This window comes from Thermobia domestica, chromosome 16 (genome assembly GCF_964235325.1).
Source record: "Thermobia domestica chromosome 16, izTheDome1.hap1.1, whole genome shotgun sequence".
NCBI classification, from domain to species: Eukaryota; Metazoa; Arthropoda; class Insecta; order Zygentoma; family Lepismatidae; genus Thermobia; species Thermobia domestica.
The window spans coordinates 158,373,785-158,397,122 of record NC_137469.1 but is presented as its reverse complement, the minus strand read 5'-3'; the positions used below and the strand labels follow the sequence as shown (position 1 = coordinate 158,397,122).

The 23,338-nt window shown below is 37.1% G+C and overlaps 1 protein-coding gene across 3 annotated transcripts in view; it reads right to left on the bottom strand.

The window, feature by feature from the left end:
* LOC145673485 (pre-mRNA-splicing factor ISY1 homolog) overlaps positions 1-1,249 on the bottom strand; it is a 45,045-nt gene extending 43,796 nt beyond the window's left edge. Inside the window, exon 1 of one of the 3 annotated variants that reach the window (XM_081743226.1) lies at positions 1,141-1,249. The gene's annotated coding sequence lies outside the window, so the exon portion shown is untranslated. Of the gene's footprint in view, positions 1-975; positions 1,089-1,140 lie in introns of those variants that run through there. The other 2 variants (XM_081743227.1, XM_081743229.1) reach the window with 2 other exon arrangements.
* Between the last annotated feature and the right edge of the window lie 22,089 nt (positions 1,250-23,338).

Sequence of the window (23,338 nt, the reverse complement as noted above, 5' to 3'; positions counted from 1 at the left end):
GTCACCCCAAGAGTCATTCCTGAAGGTACCGGTACAGAAAGTAAATACAGGGAGAAAGAAGTTTCTTCCATGCATTTGTTTATGGATCCGTATTGTAAATCTCTACGCAATCCTTCAGGGAAGGTTATAGAATACAAGTCGCCCCATATAGGTATTGTTGGCTCCTTTCTGTACCCAAGTTTAATATTTAATTCACATAATATTGTCGAGCGAGCGTTAGCGAGTGAAGGCGTTAGAACCCCGCATAGGACTTTTTTCTCCTGTTTTTACTACAGCTACATGGGAAAGGGGGAATGTGTTCTAGAACCTTGCCAATTCCTCCCACAAGTAACAAATTCTGGTTCACGCAAGCAGACGGCTCTACCAAAAACAAAATTTATAGGTAAAATACGATGTCAAAACACTTTTCGTAAAAGAAGAGGAGTGTAAATATAAGTAATTTCAGCCAGTGGATACCATATTGAAATATATTTTGAATGGTAATAAACGTATTCTAAGTGTAACTATTTACTGAAGCGAAAGAGTACAAGGGCGCGAAAAAGGTGGAAATAAAAGGCGGGAATATCCTGTTCGTGTTAGCAATGGACGTTTGCGATGCATGTAATGCAATATACGATTCTATTACAATCAATTGTGCGATAAAGAGCGTAATATTATCGTGGTTTATGCATTAGCTCCTCATTTAGTGCATGCTGTGCAAGAAGAAATCGGAAAATGCAATGGATGTGTGAAAATTTGGTAGAGCCGTATGCTCGAGTAGTGCCGCAAATTTTATTGAAGTGGGTGTGTAATTTAGGTATGGATCTATATTGTAAATCTGCGCCACAAATAACATGTAATGGGAATCTTTATCCCAATCCCCAGAATGAACATATCCTTGGGAGATATACCAATACTAAGCCATTAATATGCAATTTCCGCTTCTTCTATTACGTATTATTATAACATTTAAACCTCCATCATCTTACTACTTACATCAACGTAGTCTTTACGTTCGAAACAACCATATTTACTAACCATTTACCCACAGTCAAGCAGTATGAAAATATTTCTAAGGTTTTTGTAACAATATAACTAATAAAGTATAGGCTTATAAAGTATAACTATGTAATGTAAATATAAAATTAAATATGTATTTACACGTTATATGCTTCGTTTGCAAATGTGAAGGGACAAATTTAGCACTGCATCTTCTTCTTCTTCGTTAGTAAAGAATGATTACTTGTACATAAATTATTACTGCTTCTTCTCAAACTGCAAAGAAATGTTTTATAATACAAAGGACTTAAAATTTTTGTACACAGGAAAGCGTAATCAGTAGCGATTAATGCCAACACAGAAAAATTACTGACTTAATGTTGATTTGATAGACAAAGGAAAATTGTTGTCAATCAAAATAATTTCAAAATAAAATTACATTTAATCAGTTGTGCTGAATCGTCGTATGGAGATTTCTTCTTGAAGGTGTAATTCTGGCGCACCACTAGAAATAATTGTTGAAAATTGTAATTCTTTCACTAATTTACTTTCTATTGTCTCCTAAAAGATTTACGTTGGGCGACAAGAAACTATCTCACTTCGGTAGCGCGGGGATGCGTCCGAAGGTGGCAGGCGCGTCAGCGATGGTTGGCATACGTGTAAACGAGGACAGTAAAAAAGTGGATTTTGGCAAAATGCGAATTTCAATAGCACTTGTCGTGGCTTTACACTAGTAACGTTTCACTTATACAACTTTTGTACACTGTACAGAAATACACCGCCGGCGGAAAATAACATATAACACTCATATTTCATATGCACTTGATTATTTTATCCAGCGTAAAGCAATTGTAATGATTTGACATTAGTAACTCTATACTTGTAAACCTGAAATACAGCTGTATTACTTTGTATAAAATTTTATCGCCTGTAGAAATATGTTCGTTATGAATATATCTTTTCATACAAAGTATTCAAATTAACCTGTAAATCTTTCAAAATGTGGTGCGCCAAAACTACACCAGCGCCGATTTCTCAACTCTATTTCCAGGAATCAGCATGCAAATCAAAAATTAAGTGGCAATGCTTGCGTGGCGCCATGTGAAAATCGACATTATGAAAACTTTATCTTAAAAAGTTTCAAAGCAGTTGAAAAAAGATTGTGCTATGATTGTGATACAATGTCGGTCGCAAGCCCACGCTAAGAAAGGGGAAGGACCCCCTCTGACCGTGTGCCGGTTGTATGCATTGTAGCAACTGTGTGCCAGGGGTTCGAGTGGGGCTTGGAAACAAGCTACTATCTCGGATGTCCAACGCCCTGGGCAGTAATTCCTTATAGACTACCCTATCAGTTGGACAACAACCTACCGGCGGAGTTGAGCCTCCAAGTATGCTCCGAAATGGGCGACTAACTCGTGCCTTTGTATCTGGGAGAGTACGTGTGACCTCGTCACATTCTTAGCGAGGTAGGTAGTCTTGACTGCCGCCCCTACCGGCGGAGGTGACCCTTTTGGGTATCCTCCGAATTGGGCAACTAGGCCGTGACCTTGGGTCCGGGAGATAAGGGTATGTCGTACCTCAAGACGTATAAAAGAGTTGGTAGCTGGTGTGCCCAAAGTGTGGGCGGGTCCAGCGCCCTACTGGGAGGATGATGTAGGTACTGCCCTCAAAGAGCGTGTAGTGCGTGCTCTTGGGTCCGGGATGGGATACTTAGGCTAGTTTTAGACGGAAGCATTTATCGTAGCAGATGTGCTGTCAAAAATGTCATATAATATTCTATGGCATCAAATGTATATGGTGCTTTTAAACGGTAGCATTTTGATAAGCATATGTCGTGACGTAGCAAACAAATCACTGGAGAAGAGCGCAATTATGGCTCTGAAATTAAGCGTGAGGTAGCTAAAGCTATAGTAATTGTAACAACAGTTCTCGCTGGCCATATTAAAAAACGAAAATCACAAAGAAGTATGTGGACAAAGAGCATCCCTAATCCAACTCATTTTTTGTTTACTACAATTCAATTTCCCACACAAAACAAAGTGCATGGATATTTGGCACAAAATCTTTCGCTTCTTTTTAACACATCACAGCGCTGCAATCGGACCAGAAATTCTGGGGAAAATGCTATGAAATAGAGCAGGTTCTATCGACAAGAAATGCCATAGGATATGCCATGGCATGGGAAATGCTATAGCGTTTGCTACTTTACACGATAGGATATCAATGATACGATTTTTGCTATGAGAAATGCTACGATAAATGCTTCCGTCTAAAAATAGCCTTAGTATCCTAACACACACTCGTACCTTAGGAGCGCTGAGGAAGTGAGGTACTCTTCGGCCCAGGTTTTGTTGACTTATTGGGTGCAGGGTCTCCACAACCCTACCAGGAAAGCCGCCGCTCTCAAATGGTCATTGTCTTTAAAGGTAGACAGTCTACATCAGCCATTGGGTCTGGTAATGTACGGTGTACCTCTACCGAAATTAGAGGTAGTTCCGTATTGCTTGGACGACCCTACCGGGGGGAGTGTCAGATCCCTTCCTGCTGGGGGACTGAACTTAAATGGGGGAGGGGCCAATCCCAAGAATCTGGGCAACGGTTCTGATCTTGCCAAAGGGAGGAAGCTCTGTAGAATATGGGCCGACACCAAACTCAAATGATGGCTTAACACGTACCATTGGTCCGGGATGAGATACGGGAGTATTTTGACGTGTGCGTGGTACCATTACACGACAAGGAGATTGCCAGTTGAATGATAGAGGTAGGCAGAGCCGGGATTGAACAAGCCCCCTGGGACAAGCTTGGGGCTCCCGGAATTGGGTTGAACTCTGCCGGGCTGTGGTCATACCGTAGAATTTGGCACCATGCGAGAGCTAAGAGCGTATGAGGAAGGTGAGCTTGCCTTGAAACGCTCGGGCGTCATACCTGCAGACTATGGTAGGACTAGCTCGCTAGAGTCTGAATCCACCAGTAGATAAATGGTAGGCAGTCAGGACTTCGGTCTGGCCGCGCAATGGGCGTATGCTACTCCCTCAGTGAATGGGGGTTACACGCCAAGTCGTCAAGGTTAGGAGACAAATTTTGACGGTGCACCTTGTGCACAAGAACAAAGGTCCAAGATAGAGGAATTTCGGTTCGGGAGCTTTATTTAGAGGTACCGATCCATCAAGTAGGCCTAGCAGTCGCAGCACGTGCTCCCAACATGCACAAACGTGGAAGTAGTTGACCACTAGCTCTAATGTGCCGTAAAAATTTTCGTTCTCGCTTTGAACCGGAATTAGTAATAATCGAGCGAAAGTGGTGATGCTGGCTTGACAGACAAATGAAAATCGCCAGAACTCAAAATATTTCAAAACTAATGTCAAATTATGCTTAGATTCTTAATCGTTTATGCTACATAGTTCCTATGAAATTTTCATTTCTGCTACCAACTGGAATACATAATAACAGAGCCGTAGCTAGAGATTTCGGCGCCCGGGGCGAAGTAGAATTCGCCGCTCCTCTACACTCACCTTACCGAACTTTTTTTTAACATATAAGAGAAACAGCTTTTATCGTTATGCTGCTTAAAATTTTTATCAAGCTTCTTGGACAGACCATTGCAACAGCCAAAAGCGATCATTATGTATCCTTTTACAAATAAGAGTTGCTTTCAAGATGCTTATTTTGTACTTTCTGTTTAACTTGACAAAACTACTTTTGGTTGTATACAAATTCATTTGCAGAACAGTTATGGAAAGAGCATGGAGCCAATTCTCCTACGCCAGGGAAACCGTATTAGACATTTAGTTGGTGGACATGGGTGGTGGCGTTGGAAATATCCGGTTTCCCTGAGCATAGCTGTAATGTCAGAAATCGAGCCCAGGCCTGGAGGCCCCAGAAATGGCTAGGTTTTGGGCTCGAGTTTCTTCTATTCGACTATTAAACATGGAGTTCTTAGACGCGGGTGATGGCATTGGAAAGATCCCCTTAGCACATCAGTTATGTCAGAAATAGAATCAGGCACTCAAGGCCCCAGAAATGGGGTCCTGAAGCTTTTGTCTTAGGTCCCTTCTATTCACCTATTAAACATGAAGTTGTTGGACGGAGTTAGTAGCATTGGAAAGGTCTTGGTCCCTTAAACATAGTGGTGATATCAGAAATCTAATCCGGACCCCGAATTCATAAAGAAAGGGTCCTGACATTTTGGGCTCACGTTTATTCTATTCGACTAAAAACCGTAGGATTCTTTGACGCGGGTGGTGCCGATGGAAAGGTCTGCATTTCATTAGCACATTGGTGATGTCAGAAATGGAATCCGAAGCCCGAGAAATGAGGTTCCGAAATTTTGGATTTGTGTCCATTCTATTTGCCTATTAAACATGGAGTTGTTGGATGAGGGTAGTAGTGTTGGAAAGGTTTTGGTCCCTTGAAGACAGTTGTGACGTCAGGAATTGGACCTTGGCCTCGAAGCAGGGTTTGAAAAAACCCGGGCTTTTTTGAAAAAGCCCAACCCACCTGGGCCCATACGGGTTTTTTCGAAATATTTCAATGTCTTTGGGGTAAAAGTGTTAAAATGTGATTTATATTTCAAGATTGTCATTGTCACAACTTGCAACAATTTTCTACTCACTGGCGTTTTGAAAAAAGGGCCGCCATTTTGAAATTTTACATTCGATCGCCGAGAAAATATATACAGCAAATTTAGCATATCTTGTGCTTCCACCGTCAAAATTTCAACTTAAAAGAGTGAAAATTGCGCTTCGTAGCGTAGATACTCGCTGTTTTGAAAAAATGGCCGTCATTTCGACATTTTACGTTGGTATGCCGCCTAAATCTATACAGGAAATTTAGTGTGTCTTGTGCGTGTACTCTGAAAATTTTAACTTAAAAGGCCGAAAGTTGTAGTACCTTGTAGTGTGTGTGGTAGAGGCAGACAAACGAATTGAGTTGATTTTGAGTTTAACGTCCCTTTCAGCAGCGAGGCTATATGAGACGGGACGTACTGATTAAAGTGGAATTCGAACCTCATGAGCTCCCTCCGGGAAGCAAACCCAGGTCACTCACGCCGAAGAACGTGTACACTAACCGCTTAGTCATGAAGGACATCGGCAGACAAATGAACAAATGTAGATCAAGTCATCCAGAAGCCTGACTGACGGTCGCCAAATATGAATACGGAAAGGGGTCTATTGATTTAAAACAAAGATCCAATTCATGTTGTATGAAATAAATAAATGTTTCGAAATGTCTTACACGAAATTAACATCTTCCAGCGTAAATAAACCTACCATATTTTCTCCATGAGAATACGGGACACCTCAGATCCGTCCCCACTCAACTTTCCAACACAATGAATTGAACTATAGTCTGGTTATGAACAAAAGTGTAATAGGCCGCGGTGGCTCAGTGGTAGAGCGTTCACCTCTGGTGCATGTGGTCCCTAGTTCGGTCCTAGCTCACGCCAAGTGAGCTTTGTGGTGGACAAACACCTTGTGCGGGATTTTCTCGGGATTCTCACGTTTCCTCCCGCTTTCTTCATTCCGTCATTTCATTCATTTCTCATCATCACCGTCACCTTGAGCATAGCTGGCATAACCGTGAGACTAAAAGTAAAATATTTCATTTTATTTAATTTTTTTTTCAAGAATATAATTGGCGAAAGTTCACTAAGCAGCAGCTGCTTTTCTCTCTTCGTACCCTGCAATTAATTGTATAGACTAAAGATGCCTAAAAACTTAAGATGTGCTATATAAATGCTTTACAGGAAAACAATATGCAAATTATTTAAATCGGTGGTACAACCTACCTTCAATATTCTTCGCGCGTTTAGCAATATTTATTTACATGGCTGTATTTGCCAAAATTACGTTCGTCAGTTTAATCTGATGAAAAGCTAATTCTTCCTGTGTCGTGTGTAATTGTCAGGACAGATTTACATTTTTCTGAGACCTGGACCAAAGCACAATTCTGTGCCCCTAGCCTCTAAAAAATATTATAATTCTTGTTAACTTATCTAATGTGTTGCTGGAGAACAGGTCAGCCATCTTCCCTGTGTTTGTAAATGTAGAAACACTCAAGGCTTTTTTTTTTTATGTTCAGAGGGTATCCGATTTTCCATCAATTTCAATGGAAAAAGTAGCATTGCAAATTTCACTCGCTATCAAGTCGAACAGGGTGGTGTAATAACTTCCTCGAAACTGCTACATGCAACAGCGTACTATTCATTCACTAATTACAGGATTTCCCAGCCAATGTCAGAATTTTTTGTTTTTCACTTTTCGAATAAGCTGATATTGATAGAAGAAATACGGAAATACGGATAGTTAAAATACGGACATTTCCCTGTCCCGACTGAATTTACGGGGACGCGGGACACTCGGGGCCCAAAAACGGGACTGTTCCGTTTTTTTTTTACGGGACGTATGGCAGGCTTAAGCGTAAAATAAATAGTTTTATTGTTGAAGTATTCATTTCCGATCCTTCTGCGTTTAATTCGGGAATTTCCCGAGCACTTCTTTCACGGCGTGTACATCAAAACTTCCACTAGTACGGAAATTTGAACTCAGCACTTGGAATAGTAAGCGTTACATAGTCTTCGGAACCCCGAGCATTAAGCTTCTTAAATTTGGCAAGAATTTTTAAGCTATTGCTGGTGTTGATTCTACAGAATGCTTATTTGAGGAGTAGCAACAAATGACTGAACTAAGCTGTTACTGTTCAACCAGATTTTAGTTGAAAAAACTTGTGTTTTACAGCAAAGGTAAGAAATAATACTACTAGTTTTACTAATGTATTTACATATGTACTATTAGTACCGGTAACTATGACCTTAAACCCGTCAAACGTATGAGTGATAACGTCCCTCGGTGTCGCCGAGTCGATGAGCATACTATTCACGGAAAGTATTTTCTAAAGTACAAAATTGCTTATTTTACTTCAAAAGGCTATAAGCATAATTCATACATTAAATTGTTCTATAACTATCTGAAGCTAAGTTTTTTTTTTTAAATTCATTTAGTGAATTCAGAGCTTTATAAAGGTCTTATGTTGAATGTTGTTGTATACCTTAACGTGAAAGCCTCTAATTCGCCCAAGGAAAGTCTAAAATCTGATAAAAATCACTTACAATGTGATCACCTTAGTTGTACCAATAATATACTAATAAATAGGTCAAAAACCCAGGTGGGTTTTAAAGTGGGTTTTTTCAGGTGGGTCCAACCCGAAAAAAACCACCGGGTTTTTTCGGGCTGGGCCCACTTGGGCAAACCCTGCCTCGAAGCCTCAGAAATGGGATCTAGAAGTTTTGAGCCCAGGTCCCTTCTATTCCTCATTTAAACATGGAGTTGTTGGACACGGGTGGTGGCATCGGAAAGGTCCTAGACATCTGAGTACAGTGTAACATCAGAAATCGGGCCCTGGTCTCAAAGCTTCAGAAGTGGAGCTCCGAAATTTTGGATTTGGGTCCATTCTATTTGCCTATTAAACGTGAAGTTGTTGGACGAGAATGATAAAGTAGGAAAGGTCAAGGTCTTCTGAGCACTGCGGTGATGTCAGAAACCGGGGATCGGGCCCTGAAGCCTCAGAAATGGGGTCCCGAAGTTTTTGGCTCGGGTTCCTTTTATTTGCCTATTAAACATGGAGTTGTAGGATGAAAGTGGTGGCGTTGGAAGTCTTTGTCCCTTGAACACAACGTTGATGAGAAATTGGTTCCGGATCCCATTTTTTTTTATTTGTGTCGTAAACCTTTTGTCTAATTTGATCTCAATACTTGATTGTGCAAGATAAAACCATATTAATAGCGGAATTGATGGTTTTATCTCTCGCAATCAAGTATTGAGATTGGGCCATTGCAAAGGTTTAGTACACAACCCAAACTTCGGGACCTGGACCTGATTTCTGACATCACCGCACTGCTCAAGGGACCAAGACTTTCCAATGCCACCACCTGCGTCCAAAAACACATTGTTTAATAGCAAAATGTAAGAGACCCGAAAGCAATATTTCGGGACCTCATTTCCGGGACCTTGAATCCAGGTCCCGATTTCTGACATCTCTGACAGACGACCCGAACCTTTCCAACGCCATCACCCTCGTACAACAATTCATGTTTAACAGGCGTATAAAACGGGCTCATGACCAAAACATCGGGACCCCATTTCTGGGACTTCATGGTGGGGGCCCGGTTCCTGACCACTATTGTGCTGAGGGGAACCGGATGTTTCCAATGTCACCATCTGCGTGCAACAACTCCATGCTTAAACGAGAAATAGAGTGGACTCGAGCCAACATTCCGGAACCTCATTTCTGGGACTTCGAGGCCAGGACCCAATTTCTGACATTAACGCTTTCGTTAATCAACCCCGACCTTTCAAACGCCAACACCCTAGTACAACACCATGTTAAGTAGATAAATAAAAAAGACCCGTGCCCAAACTTTTGGGACCTCATTTCTGGGGCATCAGGTCCTGGAGCTTTCCAACACCACAATCTGTATCCAATAACTCTATGCTTTAAAGAAAAATAGAATGAAACAGAGCTCAAAATTTCGGGACACCATTCTTTGAGACAAGGGCCCAATTTCTGTCATTACCATTGTGCTCAAACGACCCGAACATTTCCAACTCCCCCACCCACATACAATTCCATGTTTAATAGGCGTATAAAAAGAACCCGTGCACAAAACTTCGGGACCCCATTTTTCTGGAGCCTCATGGCTGAAGCCCGGTTTCTGATATCACCACTATGCTCAGGAGACCCGGACTTTTCCAACACCACCATCTTCATTCACTACCTTCATGTCTAACACGGCTTCCCTATTGTAGAAGGATTTTAATGGAATTTTCTCCAGGCTATTTACAACGTTTCAAACTATCCATAAGAAATGAAATTTCAATACATTAGAAACTATGTTTACTTTCATTTTTAATATTCCGCGCAAACAGCAGCTTGGATGTTCTCTTCACTCCTCTATAGTACTTTCCATACCTTCATTCTCACCATCGTGATTAACCCGATTGGGTAGAAAGGCGTGATTAACTAAGTAAATCCATCACCATCAAAACACATTTCAGACTTTGACCGTTTGACTTTGAAACTGCTCCTGCGTAATCTATAAGACATTACTCGGCACCTTGATATCACATCATCATTAATAAATCATATATAATAACTTTAATAAGTGAAAAACTGGTGACTTATCGAAACTTTTGAGTTGCGAGCGGAGCGAGCAAGAAAATTTTTAACAAATCCATTTCTTTGCTAACCGACAATATCGATTTAATAGGACGCCAGAACTTTTACTTGCGCCGCGTCGTTTATTCATTTTCAACACTTTTCCTTTCTTCTTGCTCGTTCGGCGCCCCCTTGCTATCAGCGCCCGGGGCGAGCGCCCCGCTGGCCCCCCTCTAGCTACGGCTCTGCATAATAAACGAAATAAAACAACAATTCTGGGTTAATAGTCAAGTAAAAATCGCCACAATTTAAAATAATCCACAACACATTTCAAATTACTGTTAGTCAGTTGAGCTAGATTGTGCTATTGAGGTTTTATACTTTTCATATCAGTAAGAATGAACAGTAGTAAAAATTAGATTGCGATGCTGGCTTGACATCAAGTGAAATTCGCCATTACTTGAAATATATGCCAAAATGTTATTATTTTTTAAACGATTGTGCTGGATTCTGCTATTAAAATTTCGTTTGTGTTCTGAAACGGAATAAGAAGTAATGGAAATAAAGTGGAGACACTGACTTAACAGTGAAGTCAAAATCATTCCAATCAAAATATATCCAAAGCAATTTCATCTTAGACTTTTAACGATTATCCTCGTTTGTGCTGGATTGTATTGTAAGGCACGTCGCAACTCAAGCCAGGCTGGTTCCTTAAACCACAAATCAAAAAATAAGCGTTCAAATGTTCTGATATTTAATTCGTTTTAGGTAAGCCCTAAAGCAAAAATCTCAAGTAGAAATGGAAAAGCCTAGCTCTGTTTATATTTACTTAGCTTAAAAAATGAAATATTTGGAAAATATACGAACACCCACGAGTTCAATGCAGGATAAAAATATATGTATACAAGGTTATTTATCACGTATCATTATCTTACTTCTCTTCCACTGTTTTCTAGTATATCAAACCACAAATACAATTTCCTTTTGATTTCTTTATCAGTTTGTTTATCTCTTTAATTAACATTTACATTAGTTTCCTTGTCCAGCATTCAAAAATTTTACTTTTCATTGTACTGTATTTCACTGTATTTCCTTTCTCCCAGCTGTGAGAGTTTTCTATATTTTCCATCTCAATATCTTGAAGTCATTTTCTCTTCAATGCAACAGAATTTATTTTAATTTAACGTCCAACGATTGTATTCCGAGGCTGAGAGATGGCCTCCAAGAAATTGTCAAACATTCTTATAGCACACTAAAATATTCTTCTAGTATGATCGACTTAGATTTACAATATGTAATAACGAAAGATATGTCATTAAATACATTGAAACAGTTGCTTGTATACGAATGATGTAAATTCAATGATTTATCCAGAGTAAATCCACAAGGACGTGAATGTATTTTGACAATATGCACAGAAATAGATAGTAAATTAGCTTCTAGTAGTTAAGTTTATCTAATACAAAGATTCACAAGTATGCACTTGTATTACCAATCAGAAAAATGAAAAGAAATCTTATTTTACGTCCGATGTTTATGCTGATTAGGCTAAAGGAGACGACGATGACAAATAAATGAAATGGTGGGATGAAGGAAGTGGGAGGAAACGGGAGAACCAAGAGAAAACCCACGCACACGGTGTTTATCCAACATAAATTCACTTGGCGCCAGCTTGGATCGAACTAAGGACCCCATGCACCAAAAGTCAACGCTCTACCATTCAGCCAGCGCAGCCCCATTACCAATCAGCGATGTTGATAATTTGATATAAGAAAACGAAAACGTAATGAAGGTTTCATGGACTAGGGACAAGTAATCATATAAAAATAATTAATAATGTAACTAAAAATATGAAAAGTTTCGCTAATAAGAATCATTATTATCACACGTAGTCTGCAGAGACGTACGCAAGGGATGAGTCCTGAGTGTTTGCACCTCCGAAATCCAGAGTTTTCTATTTAATTAGTTTTTTAAGTCTAATTTTAGATGTAACTAAAATTTTAATACAATTTATTCTCATATTGAAATTAGACCCGCCTGAACATAAATTACTGCGTACCTACTTGTATTCTGCCATCTCTGGCAAATTGTTCCATCATATATCTTCTATCAGGTACTTCCGGATTATTTTTACTCAAACAATGTCCTGACCAATTTCCACTTTTTCAATCTACATTCAACACTGGTTCTCGATCTGTTACTATTCCTAAAATGACCTGATTGATTTATAGGGGGTACGGAGTTTGAGTGGTAGAGCGCTTATCTGTTGCGTGGGTTTTCTCAGGGTATACGTTTCCTCCCATATTCTCATTTTACCAATTATTCTATTATCTTTCAATTACCTTAATCATCTCTCTCCTTTTGTCTGAAATGTAAATACGTGGGACGTTAAACTGAAAGATTTAATTTCATTTTCCCTCGTTAATTTGTCATTCCACCCACCTGACACAATTTTCTCAAGTCCACCTACACATTTTGCAAGTCGATAACTGTTATATTTATTCATTTTTAATAGTAGTTTCTTCGTTATGTCGAACTTCGTGTTTTGTATAGTACACTACTAGACGAAACATTCTCTGAGCCTTTCTCTTAGTTCCACAAAGTACATCTCGCTTTCGTCGTCTACAAAATATGGTTTCCTTTTTAAAGGACTATTTTCCATTCCTATTCTTGCTTTATCTTCCGTTTGCATTAGTCTTCACTATCAGTACTATCTACTTATTTAAACACAAATCCATCACTTATTTTTCTTCCCTTTTAACTTTTGTCGTTGCTGCAGCTCTCCTTTCTTTTCAATCGCCATTGTTTTTGTCATTTTAGTATTTATCTTCATTCAATATTTTTCGTATACTCCTCAAGTTTTCTAATTTTATGTTCATTTTCGATCCAGATATCACAATAAGTCCCATGTGTCTGCACATACTCTTACTACTGAAATAAGTACATCAGATTACAGAAATAATCCTCTCCTCTAGATGTAACATTCATCTCTCTCTATCGTTATATATGAGATTTCAGTAATAATACGTAACCACATAGATGGTCCTTCACTGCTCACGCATAACGATTATATTTACAGGAATGAATATGCCAGCTAGTTGTATACACGACAGGTTCAACTACAGATGTGAAAAATGACAAAAATGAGTGAAGAACCTTAAGAAAACCCTGCAAATTTTTGCATAAAATCTAATGTTAGAAATAATGTGCGAATTCTCATTGCTTATCATTAATTACCCTGAAACACACCTGGTGCAGTAGTTTTAAGACAGCAGTGTTGCCAGGGGCCGCGTTTCGGTCAAAAACACCCATTTTACGACTTTAGTTAAATAGCTTTTTTATATGTCAACTCTGCATCAACTTTGTCACATTTTCGCACCAGTGGATAAATGTGGATGCATATTGTATATAGGCCTATACATAGGAATTCACTCGCACGAAATCAGTTTCTGCAACTGAATATTGATTTTCTTGATTTTGCAATTTTTATTTTACACTTACGGTAATTTCTTTCGTTACTACACAAGAACGTTACACGTTTCAGCATTGGTCATGATCTCGAAAATATCTACATAGAACATGCTTACATTTGTTTCATGTCTCTTTTACATTCTTAGAACAAGACATACATCAAACTTTGGATTGCGCAACTTTACGGACACACTATATATCACACGGATATCTCTCTCTCTCTCTCTCTCTCTCTCTCTCTCTCTATATATATATATATATATATATATATATATATATATATATATATATATATATATATATAATTACTTACGATCACACATGGATACATATAAAATCAATTACAGTATCAGTCAATCCACGGAAAGGGTATTGAGTTAAAATCGAATACGAAATTACGAAATGTCAACTAATAAATTATTAATAAGTTATAAACCCCAATAATCATCTCCCTTCCCAAAAGAAGTTACATATTTCGTTGTTAATTTTCAATATCTTGAAATACACTTTACTTTCAGCTCTTTAACATCCTTCGATTAGGGTAAATATAGGCATTTTGTTATCTAGATCATAAAGTTTGAAATATGAGTATATCATAAAAGAAAAAGGTATAATTTTGTTATTCCAATTTTTATTATTATTATCTGAATTGTCCATTGTTTTCATTGCAGAATAGATTTATGGAATGTATAATAAGAAATACCTTCGTCCCAATCACCAAGTGCACTTCATTGAAAATATAATGATAAAAATTAGTACTGTTGTCCCCAGGGCCTAAAATTCAACGAAATCACAGCTCCACACTGGTAAAAATTTTATATAGTATAGAAAAACTAGTTTAGTCAGCATTTGTTTAGACATAATCAGTGTTCTATCCAATACATCATGTTTACCTGCGACCAAAATTATTATTATTATTATTATTATTATTATTATTATTATTATTATTATTATTATTATTATTATTATTATTATTATTATTATTATGTAGGAAAATGTTGGCATCCAGAGCAAACAAAATTAAAGCACATTAGGATACATATCTAATGTATTGTATTAAACCATAAAATACAGGAAACAAACCGGTAAGAAAAATAGTCACACTGGAAGGAAAAAGTCACTTTTTCTTACATAAAAATTTCACTGTCATTTTGTGTGATCATCACGCTGTTTCAGTCTGTTTTCTGCCGAGGCCAATACACCGTTATACCAGAGCTGTTCCTTTGACTTCCTACCAACTTCAAAACGCCTTTCCTTTCTGGCCAGCCATTTCATAATACCAGGGGTTGGGTTATAATCTTCCAACGGACCCATATTTATATTAACGTGAAGGTAATTTTTCACAGTAGTGGGAGCTAAAGACAGTCTGTTATCTGTTTTCAATATGTTGTAGTCACTTATAAGTTTCAACATCGGAAGAAGATGGTTTCGAAGCAACAACTCGGGCTAGACTTGTTGAGAGTGCATGAAATGACTGATTTCCACAGATTTTCATAAGAAGGCTTTTAGCGTCCAGACCTTTCAACATACTGCACGATGATGTCTCTCTATATTGCATTGCGAACTGCAAAAGATCTGTATGAGGACAAATAACTTTGTGGCATTCTCTTAGGGTATTATAGTTACACCCTCTTGCAAAACACTCAAAGGCTCCAAAGCTACAATACTGTCTTCATACAGCAAACGCTGACTAACAAAGTTAATTATGAAATCCAGGACTTCGTAGCGTACTACAGTAAAATCTCTTTTCTCGCTGACATGTTTGTTATGGGATTTATTGCGACGTGTGTTACAATGAAGTTGAATACCATGTAATGAGTACTGTATTTCTCCGTTGACGTTCTCTTGCACACGTTCGTTTAAAAACGTTTTTTCCTACCCGTCTAACAGAGGTTTCTCTTTCATACTTTCCAATTGTGCTATACTTCTATTTTTATTTGTTATTATGTCCAAAAGAAACATTTCATCATTCTCAAACTTCTGCTGGCAGTTCTTGAAAACATATAGAGCGTCTGTCAGAAGACTCAGAAGATGAAGGCGATCTACTTCTATCCATTTACGCAGATGACCATTGGCTTCATTACATACATGGCTTTCCGTTTACAAGTAAAGGCAGCTTCGATACCAATTTTTTAGGAGAGTAGTGAGCATATTGAATGAAAATTTTGTTCACCTGACGTGAAAATATTCTGGGTAGTGCAAAACTTCTAAGTTACTTTCTGAAGCTACCATCGTTAAACCTTTCGTTCGCTGCCCTGAAGAGTGATAGAAAGCACACAGTCCAGATGCTGCTTGTATCAGAAATGAAACTTCTCGGACATTCTTGGTGACATCTTTCCATGCTAAATTAATGCGATGAGCAGCACACCAAAGTTTCAACAGAGGCAACGCTTCACCTGAAGCACTCTCATCAGTTAACAATTTCCACATTCCTTTGTGTTCTCCTGTATTCATGTTTTCACTATCAGTAACTATCGATGTCACTCTGGGAAACATTACTCTTTCTACTGATTTTCGTAACGCTGTGCTTCGGCTAAATTTTTGGCGGTTATTGATGTACGTTATCTCTGGTAGTACATATTTCTATAACGGGTTGTAAGGATCGTGTAATTTTTATCTATAAGACAACACATTTCATTATACCGGAAAAGTGTAATGTCCTATTGAAACAACAGACAAACATGCATTTAGTTGCATATTTTAAAACTATATAAATGCAACCGAAAACGTTTGAAAACTAAATATAGTTAAAAAGTTCCTTCACCTCAAAATTGGCAATGGTTTTCCCTGTCATCTAGGAGACACCTATACATATTAACTCTGGCTTAATGTCATATACTGGCAGTTATATGGAATTGAGTAACCCCCCACTGCATAATGAATGTATTGAATCAGTAAGACTTAGTTTGACACACTAAACGCTTTTAAATGCATAATCCGAGAAAAGTAAGGTACTCACATCAATACCACTCCACACTTTAAGAGTTATAGTTCCACACTCCTTTCCTACAGTTCCACAAAGTGTGGAGTACTCCACTTAATTTTAGGCCCTGGTTGTCCCTTACAGCACCATGAGACTCAGTATTCATCTAAGCAACACCAAAAATTAGGACTGTACTCTAATATCGGTTGTTTTTATATTATCTTTGCATGTTACTTCCTTTCCACCCCCACCCTACATCGATGATGCGAAACAAAGCTTAGTTAGATCATGGTTTATCTGTACTAAAAATCGTCAAATTTAGCCACCACATATCATTACATTCACTTTTATTTTATAGTTATTGATCCCTAGCCTCTTAAAACGGAAACTTCTAGAAATGCTGCACTATGTTTGTTCTTATTTCACTTTCCTAAAGTGACGGGCTCGTGAGATATGACATAGTTTCTGAACCTTCCTTAGGATACGGCCTTCGGGATAACTAATTTGAAAAAAGCCTTACCTAGCCATGATTTACTCGTGTGTGGAAAATCAACATGGATTCAGCGGCCTGGAAGAGTTAGCTGTTAAACATTTTTTCATTCCATAAGCAGGATTCACATTATTCGATAAGAGTACCAATATTTGTAACAAGTTCCTAGTAATAAAGAAGCAGTGACAGTTTTACCATACTTTTACAATAAGAACAACTATCTTTAGATATTTGAAGGTAGAGTTGAAGACTAGTCAATTTATTAAGGTAGGGTGCAGAAATGTTAAGAAGGTTGAACTTGCTTGCATCTGTAATAACAATTTGGCTATTCTCCTTGCTCACTCCAATTCCGAACCGCGTGACCAGATATTCATCCTTCCACAATCAGTGGCAATAAGAAAATGTTAAGAAGGATGTTGAGTCTACTTCAGCTGTTAAGCCTTCAGCCGCTGAAGTCGTACTTTTCTTGATTCAAATGAATTTACAATCGAAAGTGAAGCAAATATACAACCAAAATATGTTTGCAAAGCAAGGCCCATTAAGAGAATCAGTAGCCACTCTCGATAATCAACAAGATAAGAAATTGAGCTATATTTCCAATTTATTTTAATCGAACACGAATCTTCCCGATAACGAGAAAAGGATGAATACCAGTGAATTCTAAGGAATTTAGAGATAAGGTAAGATTTATCATTTTCCTGATATTATATATATATATATATATATATATATATATATATATATATATATCAATTGATTTAGCAGATGTTGGGAGAGTAGGAAGATATTTTAAGTGTGTTAGTAGGTACCGGTTCATGGCAATATGAGAACAAATTAAAAGAAAGAATTGTATTCACTGAGTATAGTGATTTTCTTTTATGACTTGCAGGATTATATTAAGTATTCGTTTGTATTGCCTAAATTGTATGTGTGTTTATATTGATGTCATTTTTAGTAAAAATCGTATTTGGTATTATAGTACATGTCTAGTGGTATATTTTGATAATGATTTGTTTAAAGTATGTATATAAAATTTATTTATATATGTGAATGTTTATGTGCAGTTACGCCTATCTCGTAAGCTTAACGTTATATGCATATTTCTTATTGAAATATTTACTGCAGTACTTACAAGAAATTTAAAAACATGTCACAACAGACAGTGGTGATTTAGATGATTTCTCTCATACACATGGGACAAAAACGTAGTTCTGCAAAAATATTATTAACTCACGTTGAACACGAAACTTTGAAACTAGTTGGGAAATATTTGGATTTATGGCGAATTTCGCTTGACTGTCAAGAAAGCGTCACTTTATTTCCATTATCACTTGTTTAGTTTTGTTGCCGCTTCCGGATCAGGGGGCACAGGCGCATCAGCGACCACGGATACACGCATAGTCGAGGATAGTAAAGAAACACTTCATGTTGTCTAAAAGCACATCACACAACTTTCCGACAATTCTATGATCACTTTATACACAGACTTCATATATCACTTCACTTCGTATGCCTTCTACGTGGGAAATATCACACTTTCCATTTCGCATTTGCATCTTATTATAAATATAAAAAGGAAAATCTATATTTATTTTGATTAGTTATATAATTCTATTGTGAAATCAAGCAGCATGTTCATTACGTAGATTTGAGAAGGAATTTTCAGTGCTGCTTATCGAAAACCTTACTTAGTGTAAAATTTTCGGACTGATTTCTATTTATACCGTTTGTCAACGTCGAGGCTGCACACCACGAAATCCACAGCATATAATGGTATATTTGTTACTCTAATGTGTTCGTTACTCTCATTGTTGGAGCATACGATCAAAGACAGGCAGCCTAGTCACTATATCAGTAAAGAAAGTTTGATTTTTAGAATTAGATAGGAAAACGCGGAAAGGAAGTAGCGATAAATTAAGTCATTTTATGCATCTTATCTTTGAAAGTAACATAGTGTATGAAGTTCTGATGAATGCATGTTATCAACAATCAATTAACTATAATGTAAATGACTATTATTGTTTCAAGCATACCTCTAATTGTAATGTTAAAAACAATTTACTTTATTGCTTAATCTTGCCAGAGCAGAAAGTTTTTTTCGCTTGATTTCTTCTATAATAGTCTATTTAAATTATAGGTATCTTCCGTCTTTACGGTTGCCATAAGATTTGTATATTTGTTGTTTTCTTCTTTTCCTCGCTTCATTTATTCATCTTCATTTTCCTTTTACAGTGAATCGGTTTCCTGATTTCCCTCAAATAAATTTGTCATTGTACTAGATTCATACGAGATTTCCGAAGTGTTCCTTTGAAGGATTCTTCAGTAATAACTAGATATCTTTGTGACGTTTCTCCTATCATGCTAACGATATATTTCTTTCTAACATCTTTAGGAATAAGGGTTCCTGTTCGGACGCCAAGGTTGTAACCGCTTCCGTCCAGGTGGGTTTCAATGGATGAATACGGGTCATATTCTTTCCTTCTACAGATTGTATTTTCGGCTTCCGATCATTTTCATTTAAAATTTATTTCATGTGGTTGATAATACTGAAGTATTCGTAAGTTTATTTTAATTTTGGCTTAGTTTAATTTAAGTTTATCTTTCTCTTTGTTGATGTTGCACATTTTTGTCTTGTATTCTATTTCTAATTAGGTACACGACATTTCTTATAACTCAAAGTTAGTTTCGTGCACTGGCCCCAGAAGTCCGTCCTGGATCCGCCCTGGACTGGAGCTTGCTACGAACTTTAGTTGTAAGATTATTAATCCCACTATTGAAGCCCGGTGGATTCAATTTAAAAGTATCCTGTTTCTGAGTCTACACATCTTTCTGCACCCTCCACATAAAAGAGTTGGTATTGTGCCGCTCACATGCAGGCTTTACATTTCGGTGAAGAAATTTTGTTACACCTATGCCACACGAAACGTCCTTGATGTTTAAAAAAACTGGAATGATTAGCTACACAGGAACCCGGGATCGATTCTAGAGGATTCCAGAAAAATACGTGGATAAAACTGTCCAGATTTTTAATACAAATAATAATATAATGACATCAACAGGAAAGTAAAGGCACAAATTTTATACAATACGTGTGTCAGATACCGCCAAAGGATAACAGATTATGAACACAAAAGAATAAACACATCACATACTTCATTAATATTATTCGAAGACAATATATTAATTTCTTAAGCAACATCTTATGTGGTGCGTCTAAACTTGAACAGTACAGATGAGTTATATATTTTATTTTTTGAACAATTATCTTGAGTAGTGTGCCTAAACTTAACATGCACGGAAAATAGTATCATATAAATCTGTAATGTGAACACGGCATAAAAAAATATATATATTTAAATGCACCCTTTTCTCAGCATTCTCTAAAGCCAGTTATAGACGAACAAATATTCCATCATATATTGTGTCAAACATTTCATCAAAGTGAAATTTGAACATGTATGATACCAGGTTGTATGCAACTTTTGGGTTGGTTACAACATTTGATACAACTGTTCTAACTTAGAACTTGTTCTATTTCTATTCAACATTGTATCAAAGAAAACAAACGAAAATCGCTATGCGGTGGCACTAAAATCGAGTATAATATGGATTCACATTCTTTTTATGCGTACTAGCAGTAATTTGTGTTATATAACTATAAAATTAAATAATATTAAAACTAAGTACCCCAAGTGACTTCCCAAAATTGGCGTAGATTGAGAATATTCCGTGAAATTAAAGAAAAAAATCTTTCACTTTTCTTGATTTAAATGTTTTCTTAACACGTTCTGCCATCTTATTACTTTGGCGCATGCTCATATTATTGCGTACAGATTGACTATATGCTTTCATACGATGCGACTGGAATGATAATGTGGTATCTTATTATATGTTCTTTACCAAATTCATGAGTGCAGATTCACTTTGCGAGGACTTTCTTTAAGGTATAAATACGCATCGGACGAAAACAATTTAAAAGGAGGGTAGTACTTGGCGAAGTTTCAGACCAAAAATGGGGGAGGTAAATACAATAGCAAGCCTTTGTAATCGTAAGAGATGCTTCTTATGGAGCTGTCACGTATTTTCATCATTGTGTCATTAAAAGAAAGAAGAAAATGTCAGTTTAATGTGACATATAGATGTCGGACAATACTTTAACTGTTGGAAGGCAGAGAGACATGTGAAATGACTTTTAGAAACATTGGAAACACAATAGAAAAGGTTAGAATTTGAAATTGACAAGCTTTTTGTAACACTGTTATAATTTGAACCTTCTGTCATTTAAAGAAAGAATATATTGTCACTTAAACGTGACATATAGATGTGTGAAAATAGTCTAACAGCAGGAAGTGAGACAGACATGTCAAATAATTTAGTTTTTATGTATTTAGAAAACATGGGAAAATCTCGATAAAGAACAATTGTTAAAAGCACAGCTATATGTTCGGTATAGGTTAGAATGGCGTAGGAGGGAGAGAACCCTTTGATGCGTACTAAAGAAAGAAACATAGACACCTGCTTGTATGTGTGTGTTCCAGAGTGATGGAGGGGTGAACTCTAATGTGATTTTTGAGTAAAAGACCTTGTTTAATTGGGGCTGTGACTTGCACCCTACGGAGAGATACCACTTATTATTTTGAGGACAGAGATTTTTAGAAATACCTTGAAAATGTTACATGTTACTTTTTAAAAGTTAATGTATTGCCCCATACTGAGAGACGGGGCATAAGATTGCATGGGAACTGTGTTGTTATTTTGAGCAAAGGACCACTTTAAATTGGCGTGGGACTTGTTACGCATTTTGTTAAGACTTTGCCACCTACAGTGAAATGTAGAAAATTACTGGAATAGAAAGCGAAACTTTTTTTGTGCAGATGAGAAAACGTGATGTTATTTTTGACCCAGCTGTATGTGCAACCCTTTTGAGTTGTTAGCATGTAAATGTAACTTGTGAAAGTTATTTGAGAAAACGTATGTGACATTTATTGTTGACGGTTGAGACCCCCTGTAATTTTGAGTTGAACGTAACTCTTTTTAGAAAAAAAAAAGATTTTTGTGACTTGTTAGACAGAAAAATGTTTTCTACCCTAATAGAATGGAAAAAGAAAGAAAGAAAAAGCCCTTTTTCTGGAAAAGATTCTTGTTAACTTTAAAGAATAGCTATTGTACTTGTTTTTGTGAAAAAACGAAAGGGTGAAAACAGACAGGTTAACCAGTATATATAAGGAAGTTTGAAATGAGAGCAAATTATATAGTGTGCTTTTTAGCGTTGTGGAAACTTGGCTTGTGTATTTTTCTGTGAGTGTGTAGTTTGGAGAATAATTTTGGAATTACGGGAAGGGAAAAGGTAAGTTAAAATTTACCATTTATATAAATAAATATGATAAAAAATATTGAACTTGGATTTTAAATGTATTTACATGAATTAAAATGACTTGTGTTTGCTTTTATTTATTGGACAAATGTCAGATATAACCGTTGTTATGAGCGAAAAAGACATTGAGATTTCCTTACGGGAAATTTAAGATTGAAATACGCAAACCGAAAATACTGTGTATTTTGTGGATATTTTTATGAAGGTTTAGGTACAATTGAAACGCCAAGAAGCGCATAGTGGACAGACTGGTTACCTAGCATAAGAGAGCGAGAGAAGGATGAAAAAAAGAAAAAAAGCTTGCTTTATTGTAGGCTGATGTAGGGGTTGCTAGAAGGGAGCGGGGGAGTTTGTGTTTGTACTTTGAAGGAAAGAAGGAGGGAGAGAGAGAGAGAATGACTGCAAGGATGCATAAATGTCTTGGTGTGCGTAAGAGGAGAGGCGCGGGGGAGTTTGTGTTTGTACTTTGAAGGAAGGAAGGAGGGAGAGAGAGAAAGAATACGGGAAGCACACATACATGTGTTGGTGTGCGGAAGAGAGGAAATGCGCGGGTAAAGAAGGTTAACGTGAATGGTGCTTCAGGCGATTTTTTATTTCTAGCTGAATGGGAAGGCCTTTGAAAGGAATGGAGAAAGCTTGTTTTTGAACACGAAAACTGCAAAAGTTGGCGTAACCCATGAGAAAACGAATACCAATTGATTGAAATAAATTAACGAAAACGAATAATTTGTTTGTTGAAAACAGTGGCGTATGCGCATAGCTTATAAATTGAGATTGAAAGTGAATGTGTAAATGCTTTTGAGTGACTATTTTTTTCTTTAGCTATTTAGCGTTACTTTAAAAATATGTGTGCCATTTGAAACATTACAAATGGATTTATCAGATATGTCTATGTAAAGTTACATTATAGTGTAATGGAAAGCACATGTAAAGTATAGAAATGTTAAAA